Raw genomic sequence first — 10356 nt, forward strand, 5'->3', positions numbered from 1 at the left:
AAGAGAGAAAGGGAAGTAAGGAGGGAGAGACAAAAAGGAGAGGAGAGATGGCATGGTGGCTGGAAAGAGATGGGAGGTTTTTGTAAAGAAGGAAGATGTTGTAAGCAGCGTGTCTGTACGTTGATAGGAGTGACCCAGTTAGAAAAGGAAAAATGGATGAGGCAGGAGAGAGAGGAGATGGTTAAGGAAGCAATGTCCTTGATGCGGCCAGTGTCCAATGAGGGCCGGGCCTCACACAGGGATGGGGACAGGACGTCTCCTGACACAGAGGGATGGCAGAGGATATGGGTAGTGACCAAAGAAATGGACAGATTTAGTGATGAGAAGCAAAACAAGAAACAAGGTCATCAGCTGAGAGCAAGAAGCAAGTTGGTAGTTTGAAGAGAAGGGAAGGTGGGAACCAAATCAACTATGGAAACACGGCAGGATTTCCAGTATTGAGAGTCTGCTTAAGATACATGGACTCTAAATAGACATTTCTCCAAAGAAGACATACAGATGGCCAAGAAGCACATGAAAAGCTGCCCAACATCACTAATTATTAGAGAAATGCAAATCAAAACTACAATGAGGTATCACCTCACACCAGTTAGAATGGGCATCACCAGAAAATCTACAAACAACAAAAGCTGGAGAGGGCGTGGAGAAAAGGGAACCCTCTTGCACTGTTGGTGGGAATGTAAATTGATACAGCCACTATGGAGAACAGTATGGAGATTCCTTAAAAAACTAAAAATAGAATTACCATATGACCCAGCAATCCCACTACTGGGCATATACCCAGAGAAAATCATAATTCAGAAAGAGTCATGTACCCCAATGTTCATTGCAGCACTATTTACAATAGCCAGGTCATGGAAGCCACCTAAATGCCCATCGACAGACGAATGGATAAAGAAGTTGTGGTACATATATACAATGGAACATTACTCAGCCATAAAAAAGAATGAAATTGAGTCATTTGTTGAGACGTGGATGGATCTAGAGACTGTCATACAGAGTGAAGTAAGTCAGAAAGAGAAAAACAAATATCGTATATTAACGCATGTATGTGGAACCTAGAAAAATGGTACAGATGAACCAGTTTGCAGGGCAGAAGTTGAGACACAGATGTAGAGAACAAACGTATGGACACCAAGGGGGGATAACCGCGGTGGGGTGGGGATGGTGGTGTGCTGAATTGGGCGATTGGGATTGACATGTATACACTGATGTGTATAAAATTGATGACTAATAGGAACCTGCAGTATAAACAAACAAACAAACAAACAAAAGATACATGGACTTGAAAGACTTCCTTGGTGGTCCAGTAGTTAAGAATCTGCCTTCCAATGCAGGGGACATGGGTTCGATCCCTGGTCGGGGAACTAAGATCCCACATGCTGTGGGGCAGGGGCCCCCAACCCCCGGGCCGCAGACCGGTACCAGTCCGTGTCCTGTTAGGAATCGGGCTGCACAGCAGGAGGTGAGCAGCAGGTGAGCGGCAGGCAAGTGAGCGAAGCTTCATCTGCTGTTTCCCATCGCTGGCATTACCGCCTGAACCACCCCCCACCCCGTCCATGGAAAAACTGTCTTCCACGAACCCGGTCCCTGGCGCCAAAAAGGTTGGGGACCTGCCGTGGGACAACTAAGCCCACGCTCTGCAACTACTGAGCCGGCGCACTCTGGAGCCTGCGCGCCACAACGAAGGACCCCCCCTCCCCAATGCTGCAACAAAGATCCTGTGTGCCGCAACTAAGACCCAACACAGCCAAATAGATAGATAAATAATATTAAAAAAAAAAAAAGATACATGGACTTGAATCCCAAACAGAACCAGTCTGCACCATTTTGCACTTTTCTCCAGCCACTTTCAGCTGTCTGAGTTAGGTTAACAGGGTGAGGCTTTTGCAGGAGAGGGGAAAGAGAAAACAAGCATAACAGCGATGGAGCATTGAAGTTAAGCTACGTTAAAGATGGGGGGAGGGAAGGTGCATAAGGGGGTTGTAAGGCAGTGAAAAAGTAATGGGGTCAAAGACCTACTTCAGAGGCACATCAAAGCGAGCTTGAAAGATAGAAGGTGGTGCTCAGAGAGTGGGATGAGTACTTCAAATCAAGATTTTGAAGGTGGTGCAGTAATAAAAAGCTCATGACCGCAGAAGTGGGCAAATGAGGATGGAGGAAAAAGATGCCTATAAGTAAGGAGGACGAAGAAACTTGTGCAGCCAGGATTCTGAAACCCCTCAAAATGAAGCAGAGGAGGTGGAGACGTAGACGGTGAGCCAGGCATTGCAGTCTTCAAGGGAAACAACTGTGGTAAAGCCCACGGCATGGACTTCAAAGGTGGGGGGGTAGGGGGTGACGGGGAAGTAGCAATGAGGAGTAAGCAGGACACCCTGCCTGCCAGTTACACAAGGTGTGAGGAGAAAGACAGCTACTGTCTAAGGACCACCCACCTCTCCAGCCTTCTTCTGGACCAACCACCACCCCCTGTCCCTGTCCCTGTGCTGGCTCCATTCTTACTTCCCCATGTGAGGCCCCAGTAATACTGAACTCCCGGCCATTCCCCCTTACAAAATGCTCTTTCATGATTCTAAGCCCTTGGATGTACTCTTCTTCACCTCGTGGGCAAACTTGACACATCATACTCAGTCAGGGCTTGACCTCCTTCACAAAGTCTTCCAGGAACCCCTCTCCTTTCTTCCCCATCAAGGCAATTCTCTCTCCTCTGGGGTACCTCTATATCCTACATTTACTTCTACTGTTATACTTATTACCCTATTTAAAAAGGCAGGCAGCTGTATTTAAAGTTTGTATCTCTAGAACCTAGCAGAGTGCCTGGTAGGCACCCAAGACATGTGATAAATAAATGAAGCCCAAGCAGAGGGAAAAGCATTTTGAAGGCCCTGGAACAAGAAAACTTTGTTGTTTTGAGAACTCAAGCTCCTTCCTACCTCAGGGCCTTTGCACATATTGTTCTCTCTGCCTGCAACACTCTTCCCCTCTCTTTCTTCACCTGGCTAAGCCCTGTGCTTATAAACATCACTTCGCCAGAGAAGTTCTTCATGACCATCTTTTGAATAAGATTCTGCTATGATCATCTGTCAGTGAATGTGAGCCATCGTTGGGTATTCTATTACTCTGACATTCTTAAAAATTACAAAATTTTCTGTACACTTTTATATCATAATAAGTTCACTTATTGAGGGCTTATTGTATGCCATGCAAAATGCTTCGCATTTAATTTTCACAATAAACCTGAACGATGAATATGATTTATATTCTCCTTTTACAGATGAGGCAGCTGAGGCTCAGGGAGGTTAAGGTGCTCCCAGTAACTCAACTAGTAAGTAACAAAGTGGGAATTTAAATCCAGACTGATATTAACCACTACACAGTATTACCCCAAAGTTTGGACCACCTCAATCAGAATCACCTGGGATGCTTGTGAAAATGAAAATTCCTAGCATCACTCTGATCTTACTGAACACAATGCCCAGAAATTGTTTTAAACAATCTCTCCCGATGACTTTTATGCACGTTCAAGTTTGAGAACCACGGCTTTACTTTATGCAAAAACTAGAGAAAACTTCTTCAGTCACTCTTGAGGGTTGCAGTGGCAGCTTCTGATTTCCATATAATAGGGATTTAGGGCCTACGAGCTGGTTGAATGAGGGGAAGACTACGGGATTTGTCTGGAAGACGAATTTGAATAGGAAGCATCCTGTTTTTGCTTAGACTGGATGAAGTCTGGACTCAACCTGGGTGCTTGGGGAGAGCGGTTAGCTGATGGAGATAACGGAAGGAATGGATCTAAAAGCCCCAGGCCACCCTCTCGTGCCGCCACTCCCCAGCTGGACGACATGGAGCCCCCTTCAAGCGTGGCTCACTGAAGCAAAGATCAGGGACTACTTGTGGGAAGCAGCTGGGCCTGTCCTCGGGATATCCAGGCAGCCGCCTCGGGCCCACAAAGTCCAGGACAGCAGTCGAAAAGCGGGGTCATCCGGCAGCTGCTGCTGAGTTGGCGCGTCGGGGTTTTCCTCTGGGGAGAGGGCTCAGCAGAGCCTCGGCCCTCTGGCCCATCACCACTCCTCCCCGCCCTGGGACGGCGGGCTCGGGGGTGGCCCGACCGCGTCGGGGGACGAGCTTACCTGCTGCTCTGACGCGGGCACACGCTCCTTCCCTGCCCGGCCGCCCCTTGTCCAGCCGTCGCCCCGGCAACCGCCGCCGCCTGCCTGGCACCACGTGGAGCAGCGCAGCCAATCACCGGACGCGACCTGCGCGGAGCATCCTGGGACAAACGGCGGCGCCTAGAGGGCTAAGCCCCGGGGCTTCCAGGCGGCGGAAGTGAAGTCGGGGCTCGCAGTTCAGAGTCCGCTGCGGGTTGCACGATGCAGGTCCGCGTCACCCGTCCTCCTCTCCACAACTTCCCATTGGTTCATTTCCACAAATATTGCGCCTGGCGTTGTGCCTGGCTCTGGGGATGAGCCCGACCAGGCTGGAAACAAAACCATCAAGAGATTACAGTGTGGCGTGCGCGGAAAAAGATAGACGTCGTTATTACCATTTTACAGGAGCGACCCAGGGTCAATTTAGAACCAAAAATGTAGCCCAAGATCTGCCTTAAAGCTCCAGGCACCAGGGTTCCACCCCACTGTAGCAGTTTCCAGGGATTTTAGAGAAACTTTTTTTCCCCCACGTGAAATGTGGTTTTTAAAAGTAAAACAGGAGCACAAATCATCCCTCTCCTTGCACGTGGTGCTTTTGAACTGAAGTTCACCAGCACTGAAAGAGCACCTGCGACTCGCCCAACTCTGGGCTGGAGGCTGAGGAGTTGGCTAGAAATGGAGAAAATCTCTCCCCACCCGGCATTGAGGACCAGATCTCCATGTTTCCATCTCCATGCTTCCAAGAAGGTGGAGACCACCAAGGCCAGAGACAGGGAAAAGGTCATGGAGAAGGTAGATATGCTTGCCTTTGAAGAAGCCCTAAGATGGTCTGTGGCCATCTCCCCAGGCCCCAGGCCTGCCAGTGCTCTTTTGAGATCTGATAGTGTTTTCAAAGAAAGGTTGTATTTAGCAGGAAGAGACACCCTGTCCAGGTAATATGAATTGAAAATAAACCTCTCAATTCATAATGATAAAAGTTCACATCTATCATCAACTCACTGTGTGCCAGGGATTGCCAGACAAAATACCGGAAAACCAATTAAGTTTTAATTTCAGATAAGTTTTTAGTTTAAGTATATCCCAAATATTGCCTTATTTTATTGTGCATATAGGACATTATATTTCCTGTATTTTTATTTGCTAAATATGGCAAGCCGATGAGTGCCCACTTGTATTTAATCCTCACACCACATCTATGAGATGGGTAATATTTTCAGGGGTTTACAGATTAACAGTGTTGTACTTTACCTGAGCCCTCTGCTCCTGGGAAACAGTGATGGTTAAGAAATCCCCCCACCCTTTTGTGTTCTGGGAAGGGGCTTACCAAAAAGAACTACCCTTCCTCTTGTGACTTAGATAAGGCTCATCATCCACTCTTCTCGTGACTCCTATAAGATTCATGGATGGTGCCCTTGTTTACCTGTGACAAGGCCAAACATAGACCTTTCCCCTTTTGCTTGAACCTGCTCACCAGGCCAGACACAGACCTTCCAAATTCCTGTTCTTTGTCTCGTGGTTGATTAGCTAAGAACTGTTTGTGCCCCCCTGAAACTAGTTAGATACAGAGATAAGCATGTCCTGTTCAGCTAATTGACTGAGCTTTCCCCTGATGGCAAAATCATCCCAACTGTAAATCATCCTACTTGTAACCTCTCTAGCCCTCCCTCTACGAGTCCAGGGTAAAACCACCGTGTGGAGACACTCTGATGTCTGACCAGGTGTGCTCTACCTATTGCAATAGCCTGAATAAAATCAACCTCCTTGTCCAGGTTTTGTCTTTGACAAGATGAATAACACAAAGAGGTTAAGAAATTCCTCCAAATTCACATAGCTAGGGAGTGGTAGAACCAGAACTGAACACAAGACCTTGTGCCTTTGAACCCTAGGCTCTTAACTACAATAAAAACCACTCCAGGGAATTCCCTGGTGGTCCAGTGGTTAGGACTCTTCCCTTCCACTGCTGGGGACATGGGTTTCAATCCCTGGTCAGGGAACTAAGATCCCTCATGCTGCGCAACACTGCCAAAGAAAAAAACAAAAACAAAAACACCACTCCTGCTTTGCTTTTTCTTACAAGTGCATTTGCCTCACGATCAGGATTGGTCACTTACAAGTGCATTTGCCTGATGAGCAGGATTTGCCCAGCATCCCCTCCCTTCTAGAAATGCACCCCACACCCCCACCCCTGACCACAGGAATGGGCATTACAGCCCAATCTGGACCAATATTGCCCCATCCTTCTGACAAGTGATTGGTCCAGGGTAGGCATGTGATCCAAGCTGATCCAATGAAAGTCTTTCCCTGGGATTTTTCTGTTGAAGTGTGGTCAGTTCATTGTAAAATGAGACTCCAGAGCAGCCTACTGCCATGTTCTTCATCACATGGGAAGGCCTGAGAAAATGAAGCTGTTACCTAGAGAGATGCAAACAGAGCTTGTTGGGGGCATCAGATCCTTGGTCCCAGGCTCTTGAGTTCCCTGGAGCAGCCCTCACTCCATCCATTGCATAAGCACTGCTCTGCCCCCCACCCCAGCATTCTTCCAATCAACCATCGTTTTCATTTAAACTGGTTCAAACTGAGTTTCTGTCACTTGCAACCAAAAGAAGTCTGACTATTACAGACGTAATTTCTATATGTTATATCAACTGAAAATGGCTTAAAAATTTGTTTCTTGTTAAACAATTTAAGTTTATTTCCAGGGATGTGAGTCACATCACAGCGCCCAGTAGTTCTGTGGCCTGGATGAGGTTGGCAAAAAGATCCAGACCTTAAAATGGCCTTCAAAGGGCAAGCACAGAGGTCAATATGTTGGTTTGAACTGAAGAGTAGATGCTACAGTGACCGAATTTGGTGGTTTTCTCGCAGGTTGACACATCTTGAGGACCAGCAAGGCATGGCTCACAAGGAACCTCTTTAGCTGTACCGCCAACCCTGTCACTAAGCATTTCCTGGCCTCATTGTTGTCTCAGCCTAAACACCGATCCACTTGCCCCAGACCAACTTTACATTATGACTACTGCTTTCACGGTGAGACCTACATATGGACTTGAGAAGGTGTGTGTGAGACAGGGACAACTGGGCTACTAAATAAATAGTTGGTTAATCGTGACAATGAAAAGAATAATTCCTGATGATAGAAGATGCACATAGTACCGCTGAATCTCCCTTTTCACCCTTCTCCCCACCTATAATGAATGTCCCATGAGCTCAGTTGAACCTGAGGTCAAGGGTAAGACGTAGAACTCCTTGCTGCCCCTGGATGAAGCCTTTTACTGCTAATAGACATCTGAAGCCAAAAGTGAAACTATGGCCGGTGAGGAGAGAATTTGGGAGGATGGCCCACTGGCTTTCCCATGTGTGGTCCCCAGATCAGCTGCCGCAGCAGCACCTGGGAGCTTGTTAGAAATGCACATTCTCAGGCCCCACCCAGACCTGCCAAATCAGAAACTCTGGGTGGGGCCCAGCAATCTAGGCGATTGGGACTGTTGGGCGCTCCGAGTGTCGGAGCCGCTGGACTTGAAGGTCTCGGGTTGCGCGGGCTCTGGGCGGGAGCGGGAGCGAGCATCCCCCGGGCCCCGGCGCGGCGAGCTGGGCTCTGCGAGGCCGGATCTGCGCCCGCCGCCCGCCCCGCCCTGGAAGCCGCACAGACGCCGCCCGCCCGCGCGTCCGGCTGGCTGGCGCGGGGACCAGATGGAGCCGCGGTCACCAACGCAGCCGCTCCGCCCAGAGAAGAAGCAAGCAAGGCGCTCACGGAGTTTTCACCAGTGATCCTAATCTTGGGGTGGGGGTGGCGTCAGTGCAGTGACCTCGGGCCTGGGAAGGATGGGGTCAGCGCGGGTCCTGGGTAGAGCTTAAGACAGCAGCCGTCGGACCTGACCTGGGCTCCGCCCCGGCGGAAATTCGGCTCCTGCCGGGCCCCAGGCGCGCCCGCGCCTTCTCCCGAGGTCATTTCCGGGAACCCGGACTCTGGCTGTGCCAGCCCGGCGGTCAGAGTGCAGAGCGTTCCCAGAAATCACACGCGCTCTGGAGCGGAGACCGTCCCCACCCGGGCGGCCGGGCATCTCTGTTTTCCTCCCACGACCGGCCCCCAGTCCTGACCCTGGGAAGGAAGTCGGGGCAAAGACACTGGAGGGGCCTGGGGCACAGCAGCCCAGGCCAGCCCCGCCTTCCCTCATTACAAGCTCTCTGGCCCTGTCCCTTTTCCTCCCGGCCGCAACTCCTTACGAAGTCGCGCCAGGGACGCAGAGGACCCCTTCACGTCCAGTGACAGAAACCTGCCTTGAAACAGCGTCAGCCAAAAGCGACTTTTCCTGGCTCCCGTCACAGGGAAGTCAGGCGCAGCCGGCCTCCCTCACGCAGAGCGGGAAGGAGGACCCCAGCGCTGCCTTCCGTTCTCGCTTCTGTCTCTCTCCGCTGGGCTCTGCCGCGGGCTCTGTGCGGGGTGGGGACTGGAAGCCAGCTCTCCCCGTGGCCGGGCCTGCGACCTGGGCCCGGGAGCAGCGAGCGGCGGCCTGGGCGGAGAGGCAGGGAGGAGAGCGAAGCCCTGCGGGAGCGCTCTCCCTGGAGTCTGGGGCCCAAGGGTCTGGTTCCCCTCGCTCCTGAGGCCTGGCTGCACCCGTCCTTGGCCCTTTAAAATGCCTTTGTGTGTATAAGATGAAGGCTGCTTCTGTGCTGAGCAGGTTCGAGCTGATTACCCACAAGGAAGGGTCTGGACTCCCACAGGCTCCCTGGGCAGGGCTGGCTGCCTCCCCGCCTCCCCGCCTCCCCGCCCGCGGGCGTGAGGCGGAGCTCCCTAGCATGGAGGAGGGGAGAGGGGACACAGACACTGCCCCAGCGTCCAGCTCTGTGACCTCCTCCTCCCTCCCCCTGGGACAGGGGAGGGGCCTCGTCCTCCTCTGTAGGGTCCCAGCAGGGCCTGCCAAGATCCTTGGGGGAGGTGCTAAAGTAGGCAGAGGTGTTGGAGCAGCTGCAGTGTGGCAGCATCTTGTCCAGGCTCAGAAGTTTCTGGTAAATGGAGCTAAGGCAACCCCTGCCCCCCACCCCGAGTATTTGCTTTGAGGAGGGGCTGAGAAGCTGTCCAGGAAAAATGATATGAACTCTGTCCATCCCTAGGGTTCAGGCAAATATGGCCCAGCTGAGAGCCTGGGATAGTCCTGATGGAGGTCAGCCTGCATGGGTAGAGGTCAGCCTGCAGGAGCTGAGCACATCCAGGAAGGAACGGGCGGGGCGGTATCATCAAACTCTGCAACAATCTGAGGCTTGGCCAGCTGGCCAGCTCTTAGCAGCAGGGTCCCATCTCAGAGTCACAGATCTTTGGGACTGCAGTGACCATAGGCCATATAGAACCATAGGCCCTCTGTGACCATAGGGGTCACATGAGAAAACTCTGGAGAGTGAGAGAAGTCCATAGGAGGGGGACCTGCTGCTGTGAGGTGAGCCTCCGTCCGCCCCTCCGAGCTCCCAGGCTGGGAAGCCAGAGCCACTTAGTGGCAGCAGCACCTTTGCTCTGGGCCTGTTGGCCGGTGGGGCCAGAGGAGGAGACGCTCTGTTTGAAGGTTTCCCAGCTGGGCTGTGAGTGGTGAAGCCCAACAATCAAGGCCAGGCTAGGAGGGTGACGGGTGCCGTTTGTATGGAGATGAAGGAAATTTCTTTCTCCAGATTTTCTCGTAGGTTGAGCACTGGATTTGTTTGGAAGAAATATTTGGATAAGTCCTCTGGGGTAAGGGTGGGTGAGGAGCAGATGAGAACCCAAGGTCTCAGTGCTCTGCCTTCCAAGGGGGCTGGGTGCTAGCCCCGGGGTGCTGGCTAACCCACCGCTGCCTCCAGGGGTCACCCTTGATGGTGGTGCACCATGGTGGCCCTGCTCCCCAGTGTCCAGGCCTTGCTTTGAACCCCAAAGCCCTTGCGTCTAAGCTATCCAGGTCTTTGGAAAGCCAGGTCTTGGGCCAGGCCAGCTGTGGCCACGCAATCGTGCAGGCAGGCTTTTGCCATTTCCCCCAGCAGTGCCGAACCCAGAACACAGGTCTGGGGAAGGAGCCAAGACAAGGGACAGTTTTCTATAATCCTGGCCCCAAGAGCCCTCAGGACCCTGGTATGCCTGCCTCCCATTTTCTAGAACTATCTGTTCGGAAATGTGTGTGTACCTGTCTGGAGGAAGTAACAGGGGCTGTAGACAGGTAACGTTCTTTACTTGCCCTTGAAAGTCTGG

The 10356-nt window shown here is 51.6% G+C and overlaps 1 protein-coding gene across 1 annotated transcript in view; it reads right to left on the reverse strand.

Annotated features, from left to right (window-relative positions):
• Window positions 1–4460, reverse strand: part of ARMC9 (armadillo repeat containing 9) — a 152218-nt gene extending 147758 nt beyond the window's left edge. Inside the window, 1 exon segment of the mRNA XM_082396418.1 lies at window positions 4131–4460. The gene's annotated coding sequence lies outside the window, so the exon portion shown is untranslated.
• Window positions 4461–10356: the final 5896 nt, after the last annotated feature.

The sequence above is a fragment of the Balaenoptera borealis genome, assembly GCF_965194805.1.
Source record: "Balaenoptera borealis genome assembly, chromosome: 6".
Classification (NCBI taxonomy): domain Eukaryota; kingdom Metazoa; phylum Chordata; class Mammalia; order Artiodactyla; family Balaenopteridae; genus Balaenoptera; species Balaenoptera borealis.